At 42.5% G+C, this 26,004-nt stretch overlaps 1 long non-coding RNA gene across 1 annotated transcript; it reads left to right on the forward strand.

The window, feature by feature from the left end:
- The first annotated feature begins 6,703 nt into the window (after window positions 1-6,703).
- Window positions 6,704-9,720, forward strand: LOC132695456 (uncharacterized). Its single transcript, XR_009617824.2, has 3 exons — window positions 6,704-6,810; window positions 8,299-8,496; window positions 9,531-9,720. It is a non-coding gene; the product is annotated as an uncharacterized LOC132695456 (long non-coding RNA).
- The last annotated feature ends 16,284 nt before the right edge of the window (window positions 9,721-26,004 follow it).

The raw sequence follows: 26,004 nt of genomic DNA on the forward strand, positions 1-26,004 counted from the left end.
AGCAAAATAACAATAGTTTTTTAAAAAAACTATTACACTGGGTTATAAGGAAGTGCTTAAAAATACACTCACTCAGCCTCATAGTGCCCCAAACAAAAGAATATCACAGTGGGAGCAAAGAGACTTGCGTTCTGATTTTCCTGTCTACCACTCATGAGCACATTCATTCTTTTATTTATTCATTAAATATTTTCTTAGAACTGTCTATGCTCCGGGCACTGTACTAGACCCTAGAAGTATAATGATAAACAAAGCGTAGAGGTCTGATACAGTTTATGTTTGGGAATGGAACAGATAATGAATAAGCCCAGATGTCTATCAATAATAATGATGATGGTAAATATAATAGATATTTTATAGCAAATAATCAATTGTAAAAATGTATACTAAAACCTGCTATAAAGGAATTTAAAAAGGAAAACAGGAAAAGTTAAGCTGGCGGAGTGTGAACAGAGATGGTCTCCCTGAGATGGAGACATAGAAGCTGAGTGTTGAATGGTAAGAAGAGTTGGCCCCACAAAGATCTGAGGGCAGAGCTTTCCAGGCAGAGAGAAGAGTAAGGATGATCTCAAGGCAGGAGTGACCTTGCTGTGCAGAGGGGCAGAGGGTGGGTAGATGTGGCTGGAATAAACTGAGTCAGTGGGGAGAGGTGGAGGATGAGGCGGGAGACTGGGTGGGCCTGAGCAAGCAGGGCAATGCAGGCGGTGTGAAGGAGCTTGATTTGATTCTAAGTGCTGTGTGATGATGGGCGGGTCATTCAATTTCTCTCAAAAGGCAAGCCTGGGGCAGCAGGATTCACAAGAAGCAACTGAAAGGCCGTCATGTTCTAGTTAAGTCCAGCCCCATCTAATTCAGGACCTGGGAGAGATGCCTCAAATCTCTACAGTGAGTGAGGCGGCAAATAAAACTCCTACACTCCAAGAATGCTCATCACTGGACTCGGACAAATTTATGTTTCTTCTGGAAAGAAAGGAGTGGAAAGAACCCAGGACACTATCTTCCTCTGAAATCAGAACGTGCTTTCCTTCCACTTTCGAGTTTTGAGATGCACAGACTGTGTTTTTTCTTAGTCTGCCAGTCTGCCTCTTATGTTAACTTGGAGCCATGTAGTAGGGAATAGCACAGGATTGGTGGCCAGGGACGCTGGGCTCCAGAGCCCATCTGTTACTAAATAACTCTGTGACCTGGGCAAGTCCATTCCCAGACCCTCATCTGTTGGACCATCATTAAGATTCCTTCTAGAGTACAGACTCTGTGATTCTATTATTTTCCTCCTCACCAGAGATGGGGAAGAGTATAAAACCCTGCATGCAAGCTCACCGAAACTCTCCTAAAATGATAAAGCAATTTCCTTTGAAATGGTTGAGAAGAAAAGTCAGGAGGCCCTTGCGGAAAATGATGAAACCCAGTCCCAGCCGAATATTAAGTTAGAGGTCTGTCTGCCACCGGCGGTGGGGGCTGGAGAGAGAAGGGAGATGCCAGGGTTGGGGAGAGAGAAATTTTAATTGCGATTGTTTGGCCTGCTGATCCTAGGCAAATGACAAGAAGCCCTCAAGCTGCCTCAAACACAGATATTTGAAAGGCAGAGGCGGCTGGGGTGCGGGGGGGGGGGGGGGGGGAGGGCAGTGGTGTGGCTTCTCCCTCCCCTCCGAGGCTGTTTGAGGAGCGGTCTGCAGCGCTGACAAGCACGGGTTTTGGAGGCCATTGAAAAGTTTTGGGCCTAAATAGGGTAGGCAGCTTGGCTTAAGTGTTGCTAAGGAATACCTGGCAACCGGCAACAATAGGCCTTTTAGAGAATCCAGGGCAAACAGTGACCGTGGTAATGGGGTGGGCTTAAGGGTCTCCTTGCCCGGCTGGGCCCCTCCTCTCCTCACACAGAGGCCTGGGCACTGGGCTATGTTCCGGAAATTCCCTGCACAAAGCCCCATTCAGTGGGAGGAGGGCCAATGCGTGTGCTTTTGGGGGGGGGGGTGTGGAGACGGGGAGTGGGGAGCGGGCGGGGGAGGGAGTACGGGAGAAGGAGCTTTACTGCCAAAAAAAAAAAAAAAACCCTCTCAAGTCTCTTTCTTCTCGCAAAGACTAAAAGAGGCACAGAAAGTGCTAAGTTTGTAAAAGAGGCTGAAAAGGTTCAGAAAAGTAGCATAAAAGGGGCTGGGGAACGCCCCGTGAATTTTGAACAGAGAGCAGAAAAGGGACCCTAAAAAGCAATTAGTGATGCCGCTTGTAAATGAAGAGGCAGCTCGCTTGGGGTGGGGAGCTGTGGGCTGGAGGTAGGTGCGTGGGGCAGAGGGTGGGGGGAGAATGGGAGCAGGTGAGGGGTAGGGGTGAGGTGGGGAGTGATTGAGGGGCAGAGGAGGCAAGTGAGGAGCGGAGGGATGGAACCCAGAGCCACAGCCGACTCCCTGCCGTAACAGCCGCCTCCAGGCCGCTCTGGAGCCTTATGTAGGCTGTGCAGCTGCCCCCTCTGCTCAGATTTTGTGCCCTGGGTCAGGCAATCCCAAAAAGGCAGTGGAGCCTGAGGCAGTGACCGGCACCCAGGGTCTGTGTCTCCGGCCCCTTGGTCCCTGATCACCGTGAAGGAAGCCCCAACTTTCTGAGTGAGGGGAGACTGCACTCCTGCTCTCTCCTCGCAGCTGAAGAAACGGCAGGAGGCTGAGGGGCTGCGTGTCTGCTTGAGTTCCTGGGGAGGCTCAGATGACAGCCGGGGAGGAAGGCAAAGGAGCCAGCAAATTAGCGCTCTACAAATCCCACGTGCCTGCACTGCATAACGTCTATGCTCAAACACCCTACTCAACGGCTCTAAAGAGAATAATTTTATATTTCCAGCAGAATGTGCACAGTGACAATTATCTGTATTCCTACTGTGTCGCAGCATCAACTGATAATCAAGAGAATTATGTTCTAGTTGAAAGCAGATTTAAATAAACAGACACTAAATGGGAGCCAATAATAGATGTACCAAAATAGTCCAGGGGAGGAAGCGGCGGTTTAAATACAGAGTCCTTTAGTAGAGAAGGTAGGAGGCTTCCAGACCCCAGGGTTTACAGCTCCCTGTCTGTAGCTCAGCTAGGCTGATTCTTTCTAGCTATTCCTCCCTCCCTCCCTCCCTCCCTTCTTCCTTCCTTCCTTCCTTCCTTCCTTCCTTCCTTCCTTCCCTCTTTCCCCTCCCTCCCCTTCCTTCCCTCCTTCCATCCCTCCCTTCTTCTCTCCCTTTTTCTCTCTTCTTCTTTCCTTGAACCAACATTCATCATTCATTATCAACTAGATGCACTTGGGCACCATTGTCAAAGTGAGTAAACTCTGGTCTTTTTCAATTTTTGTGTCCCAAAGCTCAAGATTCAAATTGGGTCTGTTGGGCTCCTGTATGGGACAGGGGAGGAGGGTGTTAGCTCTCCAAAGGAAAGCCAAGCTGCTGTTTCTATAAGAAAGGAGAATGGGATGCTGAAGAAGCAAAGTAATGGAAGCACACACTATACATTTTTCAATTGTTGCATGTGTATTGGAGGTTACTCTGTAGGTCAAGCACTGTCCTAGGTCCTGGGAATTCAAAGATCAAAGTGCCAGTCTCTGTCCTCAAAAAAAAAAAACAAAAAAACAAAAAAAAAACAAAACAAACTTCCAACCTTGCAAGGGAGATTCCCAGACCTAGGGGCAGGCAGGTGGGCATGTGTACAATATACAATGGGAGGACCAGAGAAGGGCTCTGCGGGAGTAAGGCAAAGGAGACTTCAAGAAGAGATGCCTGTGACTTGAAGGATGGGTACCAGAGAAAATTTTCCTGGACAGAGACCTAGAGGGGGATATGTACAAAGGCATGGCAACAAGAGAAGGCTTGGTGTGTTCCAGCCCCTGCAAGTCCTTCAACAAGAATGGCTTCAGGGTATGGAAGTCAGAGAAAGGAGCTGGGAGAGAGGTGTTGGAGAAGTAATTGGGGGGCAACAACATAAAGGGCTTTGTTGATGTGGCTACTCTTGAAGATGGTGTGATGAGAAGGAACCTTATTTCTCCTGGCTTCTTATTTCCATGTGTAGGGAGACCTCTATTAGCATTACTCCCCAGGGCTCTCTGCCTCCTCACTCACTCCTGTTCAGGAGAAGGGAGTTCAGCTCCATTTCTTTGATCCTATACAGAGCAGTCCTTCTGACCTGTTCTTGGCCACACTGCAAAAGGAGTCTGTCCTTACAGGGTGAGAACATCCGCGGATGTCCCCCTGTTAGGTGATCTAATTTAGGGGGATAGTATTACGAAGCTATCATTTCCCCCCAGACCTGAGTCTGGTTCTTCGGCTGTATTTTCATTAATAAAGCTGACATTTGTATCTCTGTTTTTGGTTCCTTTCAGCTGAGTAAATAACATGGATACGAATTTTTAGTCCCTCTAAATGTCAAGGCCAACTAAAGAGGTTAGGATCTATCCCGGAGGAAAGGGATTATTGGAAGAGTGTGAATGGAAAGCAGTGGCAGTGGTGGATTTGAGTGGAGAAAGAGAAGGGATGTGGAGGAAGAGGTATTCTGTAGGTAGTATTAATAGCAGTTGGGGGCTGATTGGATGGAAGGGTAAGGAAGAATTGGGGTTTCTAGTAAGTCAACTGAAGTCTCATATCCTGGGTTAAGGAATGGGTTTGAAGTACAATGGGTGGGGGAAGAATGATAATGAGATCATTTTGGGACATGCTGACCTTGAGGCACAGAAGAGTCTATTAGGCAGTGTGGCACACAGGTCCAGAGCTCTAAGGACAATAAGCTTTCTGGTTTATAAATACACCTAAAAATCACTGCTGACTCCCAGGAATAAAAGAAATTGCCAAGAGATAGGGCAGAGATGAGGCAAAGAAAAGTGTATGGATGCAAACCAACCTTTAAGTCAAATTCAACAAAAATATATTGAGTCCTTACTGGGAACTAGAGAGACCATTATACTTTCTTTTATTGGCATTTGATATTACTCGAGTACCTAAGTCATCATATAATGTATTTTCCACAACGCCCAAAAAAGATTCTTTTTTGTTTGTTGGCTTACTAAAAACTCAAGCTTTGTGCTAAGTATCCATTACTGCATCCATCCATCTTTATATCTTACGCATATGTAACGTACAGAAAAGTTAACATTTGTTGAACATTATGATGCATCAGATATTTTGCTAAAACTCTTCGTACACATTTGTACAAGGCAGGTACTGTTAACTTTGTTTCACAAATGAGGAAAATGAGGCTCAGAGAGGTCTAGCAATCCAAGCTTTGAAAGCTGGCCTGTCCAGTTGCAAAACCCATGCTTGGAGCCACAGGCTGCATGGCCTATCTTCATCAAAGAAGATGCAACAGAAGTTGAGGTCTTTAGGAGCTTACCATCTGGCTCCGGAGATAAAACACACCCTTACAATGATGGAAAAGAACCACAAAGTGCAAAGTAACCAAGAGCATAGTATATCGGTAAATTAGCAGGAAGACTGCTTGAGGAAGGCTAATCGCAGACATGAAGGCAGACAGCGTTAAGTACAGATCCCGCTACTTATTTAGTGTTAGGTGCTCTGAATCTCAGCTTTCCTCAGTGATAATTTGAGTGGGTAATACCTTCTTCACAGACACACTTCTGCCCTCCACCCTGTGGGAAGCCATATTATAGAAAGATTAGTGACCTAGATGGACAGTTACATTGCAGAAATAATTCTTTTCCCTCTAACCTTAACAATAACAAAACCAAACAATACCAAACCCAAAATACAACAAACCAAACCCTAAAATGTGTTGCAAATAGGAAGAACATCAAGAATATATAACTACGTTTATTTGTTGGACTATTCATGATAGAAAGAAATAACATAATTGCGAAAGGGCTCTTGTTTATAAATATTAGAAAGAAAAAATCCAACAAAGATTATGTGGCAATATTTAAGCTCTGATGAGAGTTGGACGTTTTTCTTTGCAAGAAAAACATAATTAAGACCAAGAAGATTAGGCATTCTAGTTCCTGTTTAGTGATTTTTTTTCCTGTTTGTATTTATTATTATATTGCAGTTGTACATTATTGTAATTTAAAACTCTCTGCCAGAATAAGAAAAGCAATTTGCTCCATTAATTTATCTGATTAGGAGTAAAGTCAATGAAAATGGAATTAAATTTTCTGCCTGTATTCAGAAATCTTTAAGGATCATTTTGTATTTATGGGGAAAGGCCTCATTATTACTTGTAATAAGAATAAATAATAAAGAGTATCCATGTTTTTAATAACCATTTTCAGGACCACAGACAGCTCAGAATATTTTAGGTCCACCTTCTGCCCAATATGCTTCATTTCATGATCAAAAGTAAAATTATATATGCAGTCTGCTTGTACAATCTCTATTTTCAAAGCTATATTTTTACTCTAAAAGAACAACACATGTTTGGGGACAGTAGATCTTTAGTTAATCTTACTTTCATTCATTTTTGGTATTCCATTCTCAATTTTACTCACTTGATGTTACTCAGCAATGAATGATAAAATTAACCAAGATTAGATTTTTCTTATATCCTTCCTGCAAAATGTTCTTGACACTTTAAAGCAAAACTTTCTCTGAGGTTGAATGTGTGCTTAATGGGGAATGTAGGGAAGAGGGGAATATCCAAAGAATGGATTAGGATTATGTTTTCTTTCAAGTTTCATGTAGACTAAAGAAGATAGGAAGTGTATAGAGGTTCCTTAACTCTCACCTCTGTACTAAAGTTTCTCCACAGGTGCAAAGGGGAGGACCTCCTGCCTGGAGAATTCAGGATGGGGTTAAGAAGCAAAGGAAAATGTGACTAGAGAAAGTAAAGAGGCAGTTGGATGCAGGTAGGAATAACTAGCTGTATCATTTAATCAGAACGATTTCACTTGCTAGTGAAAGAAACCCAAATCAAATCCAAAGAAAAGAGAAGCTGTTGGTCGTATATGACAAAGTAGAAGAGTATGCAGCATCAGGAATAGTTGTATCCAGGTGCTCAAATTATATGTTATCAGAACTCTTTTTATCCCCCTCTCCTCAACTGGCTTTTCTCTGCATCGGCTGCACTCTCAAAAAGGTTGTCCCCTCCTGTTAGCAAGGTGACCACTGCTAGCTCCAGGCCTGCATCTTATCAGTATAGCACCTCCTGATAAAGATTTTGGCAAAAATCCCTGCCTGTCTTCACATTGATTGTGCCAACTCCTGGAACTATGGATTGGATCAGATCCAGACTGAGAGGCATGAAGGAGAGGGTCCCCAGGAGAACCACAGGAGGAATGGATGACAGGCAGACAAAAACAATAGACACCTGGTACTCTTTTTCAAGGGCTGCTGTAACAAACTGCAAACTGGGGGCTCAAACAAACAAAAATTTATTGTCTGAGTTCTGGAGACTCAAAGTCTGAAATTGAAAGTGTCAGTAAGGGTTGGTTTCTTCCCAGAAACCAAGGACTGTGAGAGAAGGACCTCTTTCAAGCCTTTCTCCTTGACTTATAGATGGTCATCTTTGTGTTCACTTGGCATTCTCCCTATATATATGTTTGTCCAAATATCCTCTTCTTATGGAGAACCTGTAATGAGATAGGGCACACTCCGATGACTTCATTTTAACTTGATTACCTCTGTAAAGACACTTTCCAAACACAGTTACACTCTTAGGTGTTGGGGGTTAGGACTCCAACCTATCTTTTTCGGGGGGGACACAATTCAACCCATAACATGCCTCTACAATAGATACTTTATTTCCTGGTCTAAAAGCCTCTGATCCCTTGATTTAACCCTTTACTACAGGAAATGCCTTTTACCTAGAATGTCTGCTACTGCTTGGTAGCAGATAGGGTGCCTCCCCGACATTATACCCTCCAAGTCCAAAGAATGTAATGTGAATCATTTAAAGGAAACAGTTTTTCTTAAAATGTAGATATGTGTTTGGGGAAAGGGGTATGATATATAAATAAATGTGTACAGGGTAACTGTGCAATAATTTTGTTTTTCCACAATTGGTGTTTCTAGGAGACTCTCCATAAGAGTATTCCCTAGTCAAATACATTTGGAAAGTGCTCTACAATTATCCCTCTTTTAAAGACATACGATGCATGTTGGCATATCATGGTAGAGTGATTGTGTCAATGCCCCCACATATTCAGTTCTCCCTACATCCGTGTCCTTTACAATGGAACTTTGTAGGTCCTTCCATCAAAAGGTAGAGTACGTTCCCCTGCCCCTTGATCCATCCCTTGTTTGGCTCTGTGACTCACTTTGGATAACGTGATGTTAGCAGATTCGATGTGCTGTGCTTTTCTACTCCATGTTTGCTCCTTGCTTTTCTCTTCCAGCTAGGCTGTTGGAAAACGCAGTAAGTAGAGCAGAACCAAGCTGATGTCATCATGACAGAGGCCATACTAGAGAAGTCAACAACCAGCCGGTTCCCAGACACGTGAGCAAGCCCAGTCAAAATCTGTGGTACCATCTAGCCACCTGGTAGCCTTATCAGCAATAATAGATGGTGTTGTTTTAAACCATCAAGTTATGAGGTGAGTTACTTAACATTGTTGTGGTAATAGATAACCTACATGTATATCAAAGGTTCCAAGAAGTCCATGGAAGTCCATGTTTCCAAGAAACATATTTTTACTTGGGATAAGCTAGGGCTTCCCAAATGTATTTTTCTGGCATAACAATTAACATCCTGCAGAACAATGTTGCACAACTCCAGATTGGGAAATTCTTCCTAAATTCTTATTTAGGGAAAACCTGAAAGTAGTAGAAAGGTTTTGTGTGAATCCTAGGTTATTGACAACCATCTCTGTTGTTAACAGTTAATTGGCTCCCAGCAACCTTATGCTCTGGACTTCCTGATAATGTAGAGACTGGAAAGCTAAACACTATGTTTCTCAGACTCCCTTGAAACCTTTTTTTTTTGGATGCAAATTAAATTCCACCATTTAGATGTGTGAGATTTAGAATGTGAAAGTGAGGCAAGGCCCGTGTTTTTGTTGGTGGCAAAAAAAAAAAAAATTCTGTGTTTTTAAAAAATTTTCTCCTGAAGCAACATCCCAATGTCTAATTTAGCTTCTGGATGTTAAATTGTGGTGGCATCGTTGGGCTCTTGTTTTCCCCTGCATAACCACCACTGTGTGTTCTTGAATCAACAATTCCAGGGAATGTGGCAAACGTTGCCACTTCTTTGGCACGCGGTTTTCTGGGAGTCAGTCCTGGAGGCCCAGCCTAAAGTTCTCTTCTTCAACTGATATACTAAGTGATTTATTAAGTAATCAGATCCCTAAATGAAATCTCTTTCTGCTTAAGATAACTAAGAGGGTTCTGTTCCTGTACTGATTGATGACTGATCCTATATTTAACTCATTGAAGCCTAAGTTCCCCCATCTGTAAAAATTAGAGCTAATAATAACCTCCTTATGGAATTATTGGGGTCCATGAGACAATGTTTAGCTTTGCACCTTGCATACAGTATAGCAAGTACTCGATGAAAGGGATTCTTTTCCTGTAACATGACATCTTTAACAAGTGCTCATCTGATTTTCCTGTTTGTTGCATGTTTTTGCAGGAGGAAGAGCCAGTAACAAATTTGTTCCAAACATTTGCAAAGTGAAAACGACCGTTATTTTCATTCTTTTCTCATCTGACAAGGGAAGACTGCAAGGAAAATGCATAGAAGAGAAAGCAAGTGTGAGAATGGGAAGGAAAGTAAGAGTAAGCAAGCGAGATGATTCCTGCTCTAGAAGCCTATTCCTGCCTTTTTGGGGTTCCTACACCATCTGTTATTACCCCTTTTTTGCTGAATTACAAACACCTACCTCTCTGTTGGTAGCCTCTCCATCAATATTTACACATACTTGATTCTTCTCAGTTAAGAAAAAAATGAAAATCCTCTGCCTACTCCCACCCCACTTTATCCAGCTTTTTCCTGCCCTTCTTAACCAGGGGTCTTGAGAGGGTTGACTACATTTGCTGCCTTCATTACTTTATTTCTCATTTCTCAGCCATTGGCAAGCCAGCTAGTATCTTATTAATTGCGTGGAAACTCTCATTCAAATCACCACTATCCAAATTGGTTGTAAACCAGCTCTTAGCTTATTTGATCCCTAAATAGGTTCTGACCAATTCCGATTTGGGGGTGGGGATTCCTCACACATACAACAAACAATGCTCTGACACCAGATGTCCTACAATTCAACTCAATTCCGACACTACTACTGGATATTGAATCAGATTCCACTTGGTCTTAAGAGACTGCTCCCCCTATTCACAAACTTGAGATGCTAGTTGCAAACCCAGGTTCTCACCTGTGCTGTATAGATTGGGGGTTTTGACAATACCCTCTTTGAACTTCAGACGCCAGTTGCAAGTCTAGGTTGTTACCTGTTCTTCCGACCAACTGGCTGTAAATCAGAGGTTCCCAGGGCCCCCTCCTTGGGTTTGATTAATTTGCCAGAGCAGCTCCCAGAACTCCAGAGTTCTGTGAGAATTCACTAGATAACCAGTTTATTATAAAAGCTCAGAACAGGCCGATGGAAGAGACACATAGGACGAGGTATGGGGAAAGAGCAGGGCTTCCAGGCCCTCTCCGAATGCACTACTCTCCACAGATCTCCATGGGTTCACCCACCCAGAAGCTCTCCGAACCCTATCCTTTTAGGTTTTTATGGAGGCTTCATTACATAGGCATGACTGATTAAGTCACCCACCCTTGGTGACAACTCCATCTCCAGCCCTTCTCCCTTCTCCAGAGTCCAGAAGGTGGGATGGAAAGTTCCAACCTTCTCATCACAGGATTGGCAACCATCCTCCATCCTTGGGGGCTTTCCCCCACCCCTCCTCAAAGTCACCTAATTAACATGACAAAAGATGCGTTTATCACTTTAAACACTTAAGAAATTCCAAGGGTTTTGGGAGCTATGTGCCAGAAACATGGGCAAAAGGCAAATATGATAATAAATTATAATAATTTTTTATAATAAATTTTTATTTATTATAATATAATTTATAATAAATTACAATATCATAGTCCATCCCCTGGCCTTCAAACATTGATCCCTTATAGCAAAACATTCATAAAAGTCTAAGGCTACTGGCACATTACTGGAATCCCGTTCAGTCATTGCAAACTATCTAGTTCATCGCCATAGCACATGAATAGGTCGCCCGGCATGCCCTTAGGTTAGATCGACAGGCTTCCATTTGATCTTGTCAGATTCTAAAAGCAAGAGTGGTCTTGGCAAAAAATGACTTCACCTTTTGAGAGATCTGGTGTAATTGAGCTAACAGACAATACCATCCTTTGCTTTGAGCCTCTTTCGAGGTGTTAATTTCCCTCATTACGTAACCCATTTATTCAGCTACTTCTCTCATTTCCTCTCCATTATACCCAACCTCTTCCACCTTTGAAAGGGACATGAGGTTTGGCCATTGTGCTGCTCTAGATCACAGACAGCAATAATAGTCTAGCAAGTGTCTCTGCCTCATCCACTTCTATTTAGGTAAGATCAAGATCGGGTTACATAGGTGCTGGACTACAAGCCTATCTTTACCACCAGGCAATTCAGCATTCGTTGTTAGCCTCCCTTTGGCCGATGAAGTGAAGGCACATCCCGCCCCCTCAGGTCCTTAGAAATTCTTACATGAAGCTTAAATCACAGTTACAGGTTCTTGCTTGGGAAACATCCTTGTTTACACCCCTTGTAGTTGCAGCGCGGGTCCCATGATCGCTTCATCAGGTAGGGAGAAAAATTGAAGTGACGTGGGCTGGAAAGACTACCAGCACCCTTCCCATGTCCTTTTCCCCAGATCCACCAGGAATACATGGAAATCTCGCCAGTGGGGACACTCATGTTAAGTGTGTGCACACACATACGAAGGCGTGTAAGCCAGTCCTTCATGCCTTTATCTCCCCCCGCCCCGCTTTAGACAACCAATCTTGCAATGACCCATTCCAGTTCTCTATCAGACTAGTACCCTGAGGAGATTATCTCTGTTCATTGCCTGATATTTTGGGCTGTAAAATGTACTCCTTGTTCTGAAAAACTGGCAGTGCAAAAGCCATTCAAACGGGAACAATATCTTCTCTTCTGGCTGTTTTGTTTTGTTTCGTACAGTATTCTGTAACATTCTGAGTATTTGCATCCATCACCAGGTAAGCAGAGCCCAGTCCAGAGTCAGTGTCTGTTCTTGTCAAGACCTTTCTGTGGTCCACCAGCTACCAGCAGTCTCACTTGCCAGCTGTGTTTAGGGCTTTCCCAGCAGGGAATCTGCCACATCTTTACTCTCTATCTGTTGGCAGACAGAACAGTTCTTACTGGCGTTTCAGACCAAGGGGGTGCAAGAGGAATGTCTAGACTCAGCCCATCCCTGTATTGCCACGGACCCCCAGTGTTCACTCACTTCATGGACCCAGGGGGCCACCTCAAGCACGCACACAAGGATATCTGCTTGCTTGCTCTGATCACCTTCCAAACCTGGAAAGGGTTCTTCTTGTGGGCACTGGCACGTTCCGTTTTAAAGCACTCTCAAATTTCCATCGGGTTGTGCCCCACCCAGGCATCCCTGTAACAGAACAGGCTTCCATTGCCCTCCTGCCAGGGAGGCAGGTTAGTGGCTACTGCCTACGAGTCAGGAAAAATCCAAACATGGAGGCTTTCACCGCTGTTCAGTTTCTCCACCAATGCTAGGAAAAACAGCATGCAATTCAGCCCGCTGAGCTGATTTTTTTTTAATTTTTGTTTACCTTCTTTGATTTAGAAGCGGTGGACTTCCAAACAGGACGTTTTCCACTCACCTTGGAACTGCTGTTTATAAGCCAAGCAGCTCTTGGTTGGTCAGTAGAGAGAGGTTTTTAGGGCACTACACAAATGATTGGAGAATCCAGCAGCAACCCATGCAATTTCGGGAACAGCCCTAGGGGACAAGAGGATCCCTGCTTATGAGTATCTCCTCCTTGCAATCCCCAGGCAGCATGATCCTAGAAAAATCACTTCCATTTTATATGGATCTTTTCTGGGCACTTCCATCTCCCCTGGGACATTTCTCAGTGCCATTTCCCCAACATTTCCACATGTTCACAACCCGAGAGCACCCCAAACCCCATCCTTTTGGGTTTTTATGAAAGACTTTATTACAGATGCATGACTAACTCGGTCATTGGTGTTTGATTGAACCTCTAGCCCTTCTCTCCTCCCGAGAAATCAGGGGTTGGGATTGAAAGTTCCAACCCTCTAATCATGGTTGGTTGGTTCCCCTGGCAAACAGCCCCCATTTTTAGGTGCTTTCCAAAATTAAATTCATCAATATAAACCCAGCTGTGGTGGGAAGGGGTTATGAATAACAAGACATCCATTTCATCTTTATGGCTCTGAAGCCATAAATAGAGCCATAAACTGAGGTCAAGAGACCAAATATTATAACAAAAGGTACTTCCATTATTCTTAATTGCTCAGAAAATCCCAAGGGATTTATTATATATATATATATATATATAGAGAGAGAGAGAGAGAGAGAGAGAGAGAGAGGTAATGATATATACGTCTATATATAGATATAGATAGATATAGATAGATATATATGTGTGTGTGTGTGTGTGTAATCTGCAGGCCCTAAGCTTCATCTGGCAGAGTTAAACACTCCCTCTCTTTAGACACACTTTTTCTTTACTTAACACAAAGGAGACTCCTAGTTGTTTACCAATAATCTGTTTCCTTTTCTTCCTGGCCATACATCTAGACTACATTTTCCAGTCTCTTTTGCAGCTAAGTGAGTCCTAAGTTTTAGTCAATGGAATGTGAGTTGAAGCAACATGTGCCATGTCTGAGCCAAAGTTTTAAAGAAGTATGTAGGTCCTTTATGCTCTTTCCCCACCCCCCATTCTGTTGACTGAATAAAGATGACAACAGAGCTTTAGGGGATAATGGATCTGTGAGATGAAAATAATCTAAAGAACCTGGGTCCCTGAATGACAACATGGAGGAAAGCCACCCAAAAGCTAGGACGATTGACTCCCAGACTGGCATATAAATGAGAAATAAATCTCTATATATTTATTTTAGATGTATTTGTCACAGCCATGTATCTTGCTTTACTAATTAATACTTGAAGTGGTGTCATGTTGTAATTAAAACCTAAAATATATGGCAATGGTTTAGTATTTGGTTGTCAGATGTTGAGAAAACAGAGGTCCCAGAGAACAGAGATCTAATGCTAAAGAAAAACACTTGATAAAACTGCCGTCTGCAGCAATTGGAAGGCAGAAGAAATACTTTTGGAGTCTATATCTTTACATGAAGAATTTGGAAGAGCCAGATGATTCTGGGTATATTCCAAGGACTCCAAGAATTAAACGCCCTCAGGAAAGAATTGCAAAGACAAGAAAGAAAACAGAAAAAAGACCTAGAAATAGAAAGCCCCATAGAGGTGAAGAGTCATCTACTTCTTGACCCTAAATGGCAGGAAATAACAGAAAGATGTTAAATGACAAAGACCCTAGAGATTTCTGCAGTTAAAGGATTTGGGTTTGTAGCAGAATTCAGACTGCGTTGCCTTCCTAGCCTTGGTTATTGTTTGATTTGGCCTCCAGTTGGCCAATGTTGAGCTGACAGGAAGAGAGAGGTGGAAGGTGAGAAAGCAAATAAATAAAGCAGGCTTTAAGGACAAGTCTAGGAAAGAACTCTGGGTTTGGTTACTGACACTTAGAACTGGCTGAAGGCAAATAGATCCTAGAGCTTATCTCCAGGATCAAATAAAAGAACTTCTTCTGACACCAGAGCAAGGGTTTCCTCCCAGCTGCAGACTAGAGGTTGCTAGTTCACCATCCCTCTCTGTCTGGAATGAAGGCTTTTTGCCGCAAGTAGCCTGTCCCTCTTTCACCATTGTATACTGAGTGTTTTATATGTATGTGCATGTGTGGGAAGGCATACATGGGGTCAGATAACTTATTTTTAGTTTTATATCTGGACTTGATGAAGAAGACTGCATATCACCCAGAAGTTTGGGTCTTTGAGCTGGATGTGGCAAATAGATGAGGTTTGGGGTTGCCTGCCTTGGGGAGGGGCATGCGTGGGTTTTATATTTGGAAGAGCCTTGGGGGTTGTTGATAGACTTGTTACATTTACTTGCTTAGCATCCTTTTTATTTATTTATTTATTTTTTTTGCAGAAAGAAATGTTTTCCACTCACGGGTTGTCTCATCACTTGGTCCCTCATTCCCCACTGCAAAGATGCACTCGTGATTCAGGCTGGTACATGAGAGTACATCATTACCCTGGAACCAATAACCAGTTCATGGTCAAGCACCTGCCCACACAGGCCCAATCAAGTCCTTATTTGGGGATTTTTATGGATACTGGGAGACAGTTTCTCTTCTTTTGCAATCTGCAGTGTGAAAGAAAATGTAGTATAGAATTAAGGGGAGCCATGTTTACGGTCAAACAAGATGGGTCTACTAAGAATAAAGCCAAAACAAATGGCAGACAGAGGTGATCAATGCACTGAGACAGAGTCCTAATGCTGTTATTTCAATCCCTGATAGTCATGTATGGAGTTAGGGTACCTTTTGAACTTCCCCTTTTGCTTTGGCTACTTCAGATGGAGTTTTGTGACTTGCAACTGAAAAAGTCTTGAACTGTCTTAGTGTTGGTATTGGGACTATAATTCAGGTCTTCTGACCCCAATTTAGTGCTTCTTCCCACACCTCATGACAGTTTATAAAGTAGTGACTTGATATTAATAAAGGATAAATGAAATATGTAACAAATACATCAGCCAGGCATCAGACTAATATTTGCAGAGAAATGAGAATAGTTCTCTCCTAGAGAGGTGGAATTGTATACTCCTGGGAAGTTGGTTGGAAGACTAGCCATTAGGGTGGTGCTCTGATTTCTTGCTGACTACCAGGGACAGGTTTAATTAAAATCTTATGTTGATATTTGGAGACTGGCATCATGTAGCCAAGAAGCCAATGGGTCTCAGCATTGGGAAGACCCTGTCCTGAGGTTGATACAGTAGCAAGAGTTTAGATTCTATACCTAAGTTGACCAACTTCATGGAAAATCCTTCACTTACCAGCTGTTTGAATTTGGACAAATCCATTACCCTTTCTAGACAAAGTTTCTCATCCATAAAATAGTACATTCCTCATTAAATTGTAATAAAGATTAACAACATGTATTCCACGTAAAGCACTTAGCACAGTTTTTGGCACATAGTAAGAGCTCAATTTAATATTCACGATTATTATTAGTATCATTTTTGTTATTGGCTAGAACAAACAATTGGATATGCTATTTGGGGCTCCAAGAACCTCAGCACAGAGAAAGACAGAACCACTGAAGTTTAGGGCTGATGAGAGAGGCCTTGTGTGTCAGTTGGGGTCCCCTGAGAGGCAGATGCCAGATGGAATTTGAAGTGCAAGACATTTATTGGGGGGAGGGGGGAATCCGTAGGAAGGATTAAGGGGAGAGGGAACAGGAATAGGTGGGAGGACCTTCAGAGCACATCGCAGGTATGATGTCTGTGAAGGGAGAGAGGAGACGAGGAGGATTAGACAGGAAGAATCTGGAACTGCAATGCAGCCTTGAGGAAGTCTCCATCCACAGCAAGGATTATCTGTGAGAAGACCCCTGCCTCTGGCAGGAACCTGGCTCCTTTGCCTCCACTGGGTTCCATCACTGGCTGGGAGCAGCCTGGGGAGAATTCAGCCCCAGGGAGCGAGCCCTCTTATTGGATCTTGAAGGCTCAGCAGCTGGGGGCCCTCAGCTACCTCCACTTCTCACACCAGGTTCTCTCTTGAAGAAAGACCTGAGCACCTACTCCCTCAGCTGTGACCACAGCATTTTCCTGTGAGGGCTTTTTCCTACTCAGGATCTCCAGGATACTTAGCCACCAAGGTAAACAGGCAGCAACAGGGGTAGAGTCAGACCTATTTTTCATCTTTCTGAACATTTCTCACCATCTCCCTAAGCTGAGCCAAGTGTCAGCTTTTGCCTGTTTTTTATTATTTGTCTCCTCATTGATTTTCCTGCTTCTGACCTGAACTTGGTTCAATCCGTTCTCTGCACAGACCTACAGCTATTTTTTTGACGTGTCCACTGATGATACTCCTTTATTCAAAACCCTCTAAGAGTTTCTATTTTTCCCAGAAAAGACCTCATGTTGGCCTGAAGTCTGGCTCTTTTTGACCTCCTAGGACCTCCTCGGTTGCTACTTTGCCCCTTGTCTGCTCAGCACCAGCCACATTAGCTTTTGTGCTATTCCTTGAATAAGCCAGGCAAGTGTGACCTCAGGATTGCTTCCCCCTCCCTCTGCTTGAAATGCAGACACCTGGAGGTTCACTCCCTCCCTTCTTCAAGTCTTTGCTCGAATGTCACCTTTCAGAAAGGCCTCCATGAGCCGCCCAACCTAAAGTGGGAACTTCTCTGTCCCCAGCAAATCCTTTTCAGCCTTATTTTTCTCTATAGCACTTACCATCATCAAATACACAATATCTTTTTACTTGCTTTGTATATTGCCTGTCTCTCTTACTAGGATGTAAGCTCTATAGGGGCAGAGGTTTGGCTCTGTTTTGTCTACTGCTGTGATTTTTGTTGAATGAATGAATACATTCTGTGAATAGTAGCAGAAGGGCTGGAGGTAAAAAACTGGGTCAGTGAGTCTGGGTTTGCATCTAGCTCCAGCACTTAAATAGTTGTATGACTTTGGAAGAGTCACTTAATCTTTGTGTGTCCCAGTAGCCACATCTGCAAAATGGGGATCGTAATATCTTGTTAATTATAAATGCTAATGAATGTAAGGCAATAGACAGCACAGGTGTGTTTTTATTGTTCTTTCTTTCTTTCTTTCTTTCTTTTCTTTTCTTTCTAGAGAATCTTAAGTAGGCTCCATGCTCAGCACAGATCCCAATGCAGGGCTTGATCCCACAACTCTGGAACCATGACCTGAGCTGAAATCAAGAGTGAGACGCTCAGCCGACTGAGCCACCCAGGTATCTTTTGTTGGTGGCTCTCCTTTATTGTTGTATCTATGGCCTGATAAATAGTGGCATGTTGTGGTCCCCATGTTAAGATGTTGAAGTCATTTACAATTCCTCAAGTGACACGTTACACCTTGGGATAGTTATCATTAATTAAAGGCTGGGTCCTAATCCCAGCTCTGCACTCATTCATTCTGAAACCCTCAGCAAGGATCTGGGCCTGTTTCTTCATTCATAGAATGAGATGATGATATCCACCACACCTAGCTTGGAGGGCTGAGGATCGAATGAAATGCAGTTTGTGAAATCCCATTGGAAACTGGGGATGTCTACACAAATACAAACGATCCGTAGTGTTTTGGTGACATGGCCGCACACGTCCGAGTCTAGAGTACCCAGCTGGCGTGAAAGAAGAACCTAAGAAGAAGAATCTTGACTAACACAGTTTCTACACCCTCATCTCTCCCAACCTACCACCACTTCCAACTCGGCCATGAGGCAGACACTCCATTAATGTTCATGGGTTGTTTGAGAAGCATGGACTCTGTATACCCTTCTCATTAAATTTCTTTTTTCAGTCATCTTTTCTTCATCTGTTAGACCTGCCTTAATTTTGGGGGGAGGCATATATTCACAACTGGGGTACGTCTGATAGCTTGAAATGGCTATATTATGAAACAATAGTCAGGATCAAGGAAAATGTTGCTTGAACGAATACTATCTTGAGTTAGGTTTTCACATCAGTCTGGTTTTACACATAGCTATAATAATAATGTGCTCTTCGATTCCTTTATTCAAAATCCTTACAGTTTTATGGCTCTGAGTAACTTCTGCATGGTTTTACCTTTGTTTGAGAGAAGGCTATCCCTTTTGCCATTACAGTTTGCTGCCCCAAATGGACATAAGCAGGGCACTGTCGTGCATACATGAGAAAAGGTGACCTACATAGACGATGTTACAGTAGGGTATTAAAAGTACAATTGCAGCCATTTCTCCCAATTAAGGCTAACTCATCTGTGATTTCAGCCTCCCATTTGAAATAAAAGTCTGACGATAATTAGAGCACAGAGCTATTCACCACTGTACTTCAATCTGGAAATAATTGTCTTTGTTCAATTAGGAATCTGCATTTTCATGCCAGTCTTCACAGATTATTTTGAATGGAGAATGCACTCTGATTAAGAGCTATCCCTCTTGGAAGGGAAAAAAAAGCAGCAGCCTGAAGTCCTCATCCCCTTTTTGGATTTAGCATTTTATTTTACTCTAGCAGGCTGAGAAGGATGTCATATGAATGACTTTCTAGACTTCTTTATTTATTATGGCAAAAATCTCTTAGGACAGTCATAGATGGCTTTAACAATTTTTTAAGACCTCCTTGAGATGATTCCCTAGAGTTGGGTTGGGAAAGGTATGACTTTGAGGTCTTCAATTAATTTGTCATATTATAATAATCAGGTTTTATATGAAACAAAATCTGGCCACCATTTACTTTTGCCATTTATAGAAACACTCTCTTTGGTGCTTTTTAAATACGGAATCATATATAACTCTTATAAAAAAACACTTTGAGAATTAACGATTGTTATCCCTATGAGGACAATAAAGGTCAGAGTTTATGTGATTTTCCCAAAGTCACCCAGTGACTCACTGGTGAAACTAAGAGTCAATGACAGGTCTTACTAGCTCAAAAACCCAAGTTCTCCCTTGCTTCTAGGAACGTTTCTTTATTGTCTTAATACAGCCAAAGGAACATAATAAGAAACATGCATGTTGAAAATGATAAAATGTTGTGGGTAGACTATGAAAACCCATGAAAAATGTCAACTCACATGTTACTATAAACGATTTTACTCCAATAATTCTGAACATGCCCATATTTGGCATTTCTAGATGAAAATAAAAGGCCTCTAACTATGAAAACGTATTAGCACAATAACAACTTTCTTAAATAATATTAGTATTAGCACAATAACAACTTTCTTAAATAATATTAATGACTATCCGTATTATTACATGATCTAATCCTTTTTCCAAGATGGATTCCTTCAGAAACTAGACCGTGTCTTCTCCATGTTTGCATCGCTGCCCTCAAACAGAGTTATTAAGTGAGAAAATGAGTGAATCACTTTCTTAATAATGCCAAGAGGCATTATGGTTTATAGTAACAAGTTGAGTTGACATTTTTCAGGGTTTTTTGTAGTCTACCCACAACATTTTATCATTTTCAGCATGAATGTTTCTTATTATGTTCCTCTGGCTGTATGTATTAAGTTAATAAGGAAAGATAAGGAAAGTTCCTAGAGGCAAGGGAGAACATGGGCTTTTGAGGCAGGAAGAATATTCAGAATCCACATATCACACAGAAGTGTGTGTGTGTGTGTGTGTGTGTGTGTGTGTCTGAATATGCACACGCAGGTCAAAAAACCCATCAGTGCAAAAAGTAAAACTCTGGTCAAACCTTTCATTATCCCTTTTAGAAACATTATACAGGTGTTGTAAATCTCTTCCTTTCAAGCAAAGTAATTCCTTCTCTTTAATAATACTCCTGTAAACCTACACATGAGTGTTTTCCCCATTCTTCATTCTCCTTTGCCTTTGACCATGTTGTTTCATAACGACAAGAAGAAGAAAAGACTTACTTAAGCACCTGGATGGAAAGTGATAGCTAACCCAAGTTTTATGCTTGAAAACATAGAGTCAGTGTTTGAGAGAGTTTAGGTCAAATGGGACTTAGAAGCAAAGGGACTGATAACTTCTACATTTCATGCTGAAGTTGATTCTGGCTACTGAGAAGTGTTTGTTTGGGGCCGTGGGTTGGCGGGAGGCATGTAGAATGTTCTGTTTTTATCAGTCTGCTCTATAGGCTACGGCAGGTGTGGAGATTACTTTCCAATAATGGCTGGACGCAATATTTCCCACCTTCACAGGAACTTGCCATCTGGTTCTGAGGGCCAGAGATAATTCATTCTCTACATTAGCTCTGTTCCAGGTCCTCCTGAGCAAAAACTGATAAATGAGTCAGATTACAGAGCAAAAACTGATAAATGAGTCAGATTATGTGTCAATAACACAGCAGCATTGGGCCCCTCTGAGTGAGTGTGTCACATGCTCTCAGAAAAGAAAGGAGACCTTGCAGTGAATTAACCTATCTCAAACCCAAGCATATTATTTAAGAGTAGGGGGAGCAAGCTTTATGAAGATTACACGGAAAAACAAAAAACAATTTGCATAGTATATAGATCTCTTCCATATAAACTCTGGTCTCATAGGGTAAAATGCCAGATTCAATTTTGGCCTTGTATTCCCTAGAATGAATAATTTTACCCATGCAAATGTTCTTCCCAGTAAAAATGGTGGCTAAAGTTAAAAAGTTATTGAGCTATCTAGGTAATAAGATCTGTGGCTTAAGAAAAAATAGGTGTATCCATCAAGCAAAGGGAAGCTATAAAGCTGTGACATGAACTATTTAAACCAAAAGACATACCTTTGAGAAAAAGAAGAGGTTTTCTTCTTGCTCTAATGAACTGTGCCAGCTGCTGAAATTGATAAAATTGATCAGATAATACCTTAAATCTCCACGTGATTTTGTCAATGTGGCCATAATCATCTCGGGATGGATGGTCATTTTGTATAACTAACATCAGGGAAATGAGAATTATGATTTGATGAGAACCGGGTTGAAGAGTTTCTTCCCTTACACTGCTATCAGACTTCAGGATAATGTAAACATTATTACTGGGTGACACTAAGACTCTTAAACACAGTGAAGCTATAGGCTGTCATCTATGGTGGTTAATTTGACATGTCAACCTGGATGATGTTTTTGGATGGGATTAACATTTAAATTGGTGAATTTTGGGTAGGCAGATCACCCTCTATAATGTGGGTGGGCCTCATCCAGTCAGCTGAAGGTCCAAATAGAACCAAAATATCAGCTTTCTAGACCAAGAAGAAATTCTCTATCAGACTGCTTTCGATTTAGATCTCCTCTGCACCATCAGCTTTCCTGAGCCTCCTGGCTCACACTGAAGATTTGGGCTTGCCATCCTTCATGACTGAGTGAGACAATTTCTTATAATAAATCTCTTTCTCTCTATGTACATATCCTATTGGTTTTATGTCTGTGGGAAGACCTAACTAATACACCATAGAAAAGGCTAGATCAAAAGCCAAGATTGCAGACAGTGATGACAGCAAGATGGCCGACTAAGATGTGCCCCTCTCACATTCCCTCTGAGCAATAGTAACGTGACATCCGTCCATAGACAACGTGCTTTTATGGGGGCGTTGGGATCCAGGTAGGAGATCATGAAACCCTGGTGTAGTCTAAGACTGAGGTAAGCCATTATGAGAACACAGGCCCGCACCCAGGTTGCCGACCGTGGCTGTGGTCCTAGCTACAGACCTAGGAACAACTCCATATCCTGGGGACTCAGCTATAGCCCCATTGGGCTTGCTGCTGTCACCAGCAACGTATGCCAAGGGACTCAGGAACCACAACTACCTGTGCATTGAGTAATAAGCATACAGAATTCCATCCAGGCTGAGGACCCTTAAGTGGCCTGTGAACTGGCTCCAGCTCCTTTCAGCTGTGGTCTCAGAGCCCCTGCAGGTAAACCCACCAAATTCAGACTGTAGGTTCTGAAGGGGCCCCATAATAGGGCTCCAGACTGCCTGGCTGTAGTCCGCAAACAAATAACCCCCGCTCCCACCAATGAGTCCTGGTTTTTTAAATTGCCATTCTTTTGTTGGAATATCTCTATGGATTTATCTTTAAACTGATCAACTATTTTTCATCTTCAATCTATCCAGTGACTTTTTATTACCTACATTACATTTCCCAGTCATGAAATTTCCATTTGAATTTTATGATTTCTATTTTTTTTGTTGATATTTTCTGTCTTTAGTTGGTTATGAGTATCACAGATGATTTAAAATTGTTGTTATCCAATAATTCCAAATTCTGGGTCATCTCAAAGTCAGTCTTCATGGACTGTCTCTTCCCTGTGAGTCACGTTTTCCTGTTTCTTTCAGTGTCAAATAATTTGGGGTTGTGTCCTGGAAATTGTAATTGATGCATTGTCTAGACCCTTGATAGTGTTATATTCCTACGAGGAGTATCGATGTTTGTTTGATCTATCAAGCAGTTAATTTGGCTGAGCTCGGCTGCAAACTTTTGTCTCCCTACAGTGAGCAGTAGCTAAGATTTTAATTCAGTTCTCTCTTGCTTTGGATGAGCCTTTAGGAGTTTGCCACTAAATTCCCTACGTACAGTGTAGAGATCAGCCAGGGGTATAAGCAAAGTTTATATGCAGAATTTATGGCTCTGTCTCTGTCGTGTTCATCCAGAGAATCTCTCTTCTTCCTGTAATTGCTCTGAAATCTGTCCTCTGCTGCCTCAGGCCAGTAACACCACGGACTGCTGTAAGAACAGGAACTCATCCAGTGCCACTCCCTTTTTCCAATTATCAATTCCCCTCCATCCAGAATCTGCCCATTTGAGGTAACTTTCCGGGGCCTTCAGGCAATTGTTTCTTATATTCTTTCCAGACTTTATACTGATATGTGTAGGACAGTCAGTCCTAAAGGAACTACCCAGCCACGGCAAAAAGGGCAGGCTAGTTGGAATGTTTGAGACTAACATTTGTACGTAATCCTGCCCACAAACATCCAGGAGAGTATTCCTTTAGTTTCTCAGGAACAAATACTAAGAAGGTTTAGTGTTCAAGGATTTACTTCAAATGAAGCCAACCGTAGGCATTGCATGCTAATGTCACACTTCAGGAAGGGGTCAGACATGTAATCAGGCAGAGCTGTTTTAGACTGGAAGTTCCTTAGGTCCCACCTACTGAATTTCCAGCTTAGAACATAGCCCATAGTGAATATGTAAACCACACAGTATGTCAGAAAATGATACGTGCTACACAAAAAGTACAATCGTCACAAGGGAATTGGGAGACCAAGCAAGGGACAGAGGGCATTGTAATTTCAATAGGATGGTCAGGATATCGCTCGCTGCAAAGATGGTGTCCAGATTCTTGAAGGAGACAAGGCAATTTGCCCTGCAGCCACCTGGGGAAAGTATTTCAGGAAGAGGGATTAGCATCATGTGCTACATGTGTCAGTTCCTAATAACCCGGAAGAAGAGGTTCTATTATCTCTTTTTTAGAGATGTGGAAACCGAGGCTCAGGGAGGTTAAATGATTTGTCCATGGTCATAAAGCTGGTAAGTGACAGTACCCAGTTCAATCTTTTTTTTTTTTTTTTTTAATGTTTATTTATTTTTGAGAGAGGGAGAAACAGAGTGTGAGTAGGGGAAGGGCAGAGAGAGAGGGAGACACAGAATCCGAAGCAGGCTCCAGGCTCTGAGCTCTCAACACAGAGCCCAACGCGGGGCTCAAACTCACAAACTGTGAGATCATGACCCAAGCTGAAGTCAGGCGCTCAACCGACTGAGCCACCCAGGCATGCCCCCCCGCCCCCAGTTCAATCTTTTGCATTCAATCCGCAGACCCCACTTTCTTAACCACTCTGCTGTATTACCCATTTACTGGGCTCCTCACTATTTTTCCAAACAAGGCTTTTAGTTATTGAAAAGCCTGGTCCCAGCCCTTCTGGGGCTTCCAGGGTAGCACAGATCACATAAATAGGCAAGCTGCCGTACAGGTATTCCCTGCTTTCCGAAAGTTTGCCTCATGCCAGTTTGCTTTTACGAAAGACCTACGATAGTACCTGTTTTCTCTATTCTTTCAGTTAGGTTGTGGAAAAAGATGAAGAGGGAGAATAGCTTTCAGCATTTGTGTTTTTTTTTTTTTTAAATTTTTTTAATGTTTATTTATTTTTGAGACAGAGAAAGACACAGCATGAATGGGGGAGGGGCAGAGAGAGAGGGAGACAGAATCGGAAGCAAGCTCCAGGCTCTGAGCCATCAGCCCAGAGCCCGATGTGGGGCTCGAACTCGCGGACCACGAGGTCGTGACCTGAGCCGAAGTCGGACGCCCAACCGACTGAGCCACCCAGGTGCCCCGTTTCAGCATTTGTTTTAAATTTTATTCCCTGGTTGGCTTAGGTAAAAATATTTTTTTTTTTAATTTTTTTAACGTTTATTTATTTTTGAGACAGAGAGAGACAGCATGAATGGGGGGAAGGTCAGAGAGAGAGGGAGACACAGAATCTGAAGCAGGCTCCAGGCTCTGAGCTGTCACCACAGAGCCTGACGCGGGGCTCGAACTCACGGACTGCGAGATCATGACCTGAGCTGGAGTCGATGCTTAACCGACTGAGCCACCCAGGTGCCCCTTAGGTAAAAATATTTGGGAGCAAAGTCATATAGGACAAGCAATGGAAAAAGCATAGAGTTGTGGAGACCCAAGGACTTGGATGTAACTCTGGTTCTGCCAATCGTTAGCCAAGGAAACTTCTGGGAATCACTAAACCTCAGTTTCCTCATTGGTGAAATAACAAGAGCAACCCTGGGGCTCCTGGGTGGCTCAGTGGGTTAAGTGTCCAATTCTTGGTTTTAGCTCAGGTCATGATCACATGGGTCTACGGGATTGAGACCCGTGTCGGGCTCTGCACTGACAACGTGGAGGCTGCTTGGGATTCTCTCTCTCCCTCTCTTTCTGCCCCTGTCCTACTCGCATGGGCACTCTTTCTCTCAAAAGAAATGAATGAATTAAAAAAAAAAGAGCAATCCTTAAATATTAATAATAAATATCGATGATTTATTGAATCTTACTGCAGGCCAGAGGTTGTTTTAAATATCCAAATAATGCCATGAAATCCTTACAAAGTAGCTATTATAATATTATGGGTATCAAAAAAGCATAAGGATGATCGAAAAGATGCAAATCCAGGATATTCCTGAAAACTCTAAGCCTTTTTTTAGGCAAGAATGTGTTCATCTCCCTGGTCACTTTACTTTTCATGTATCCCAAGGTTCATATCTGGGCTCTCCTTGACTTGGTCAGTTCCCCCTCCCTTGGAATCACATCCAGTCCCATAACTTTATATACAATCTATAAATTGACTACTTTCAAATTGATATTTTTCAGCCACACCATCT

The sequence above is a fragment of the Panthera onca genome, chromosome B4 (assembly GCF_046562875.1).
Source record: "Panthera onca isolate mPanOnc1 chromosome B4, mPanOnc1 haplotype 2, whole genome shotgun sequence".
Lineage (NCBI taxonomy): Eukaryota > Metazoa > Chordata > Mammalia > Carnivora > Felidae > Panthera > Panthera onca.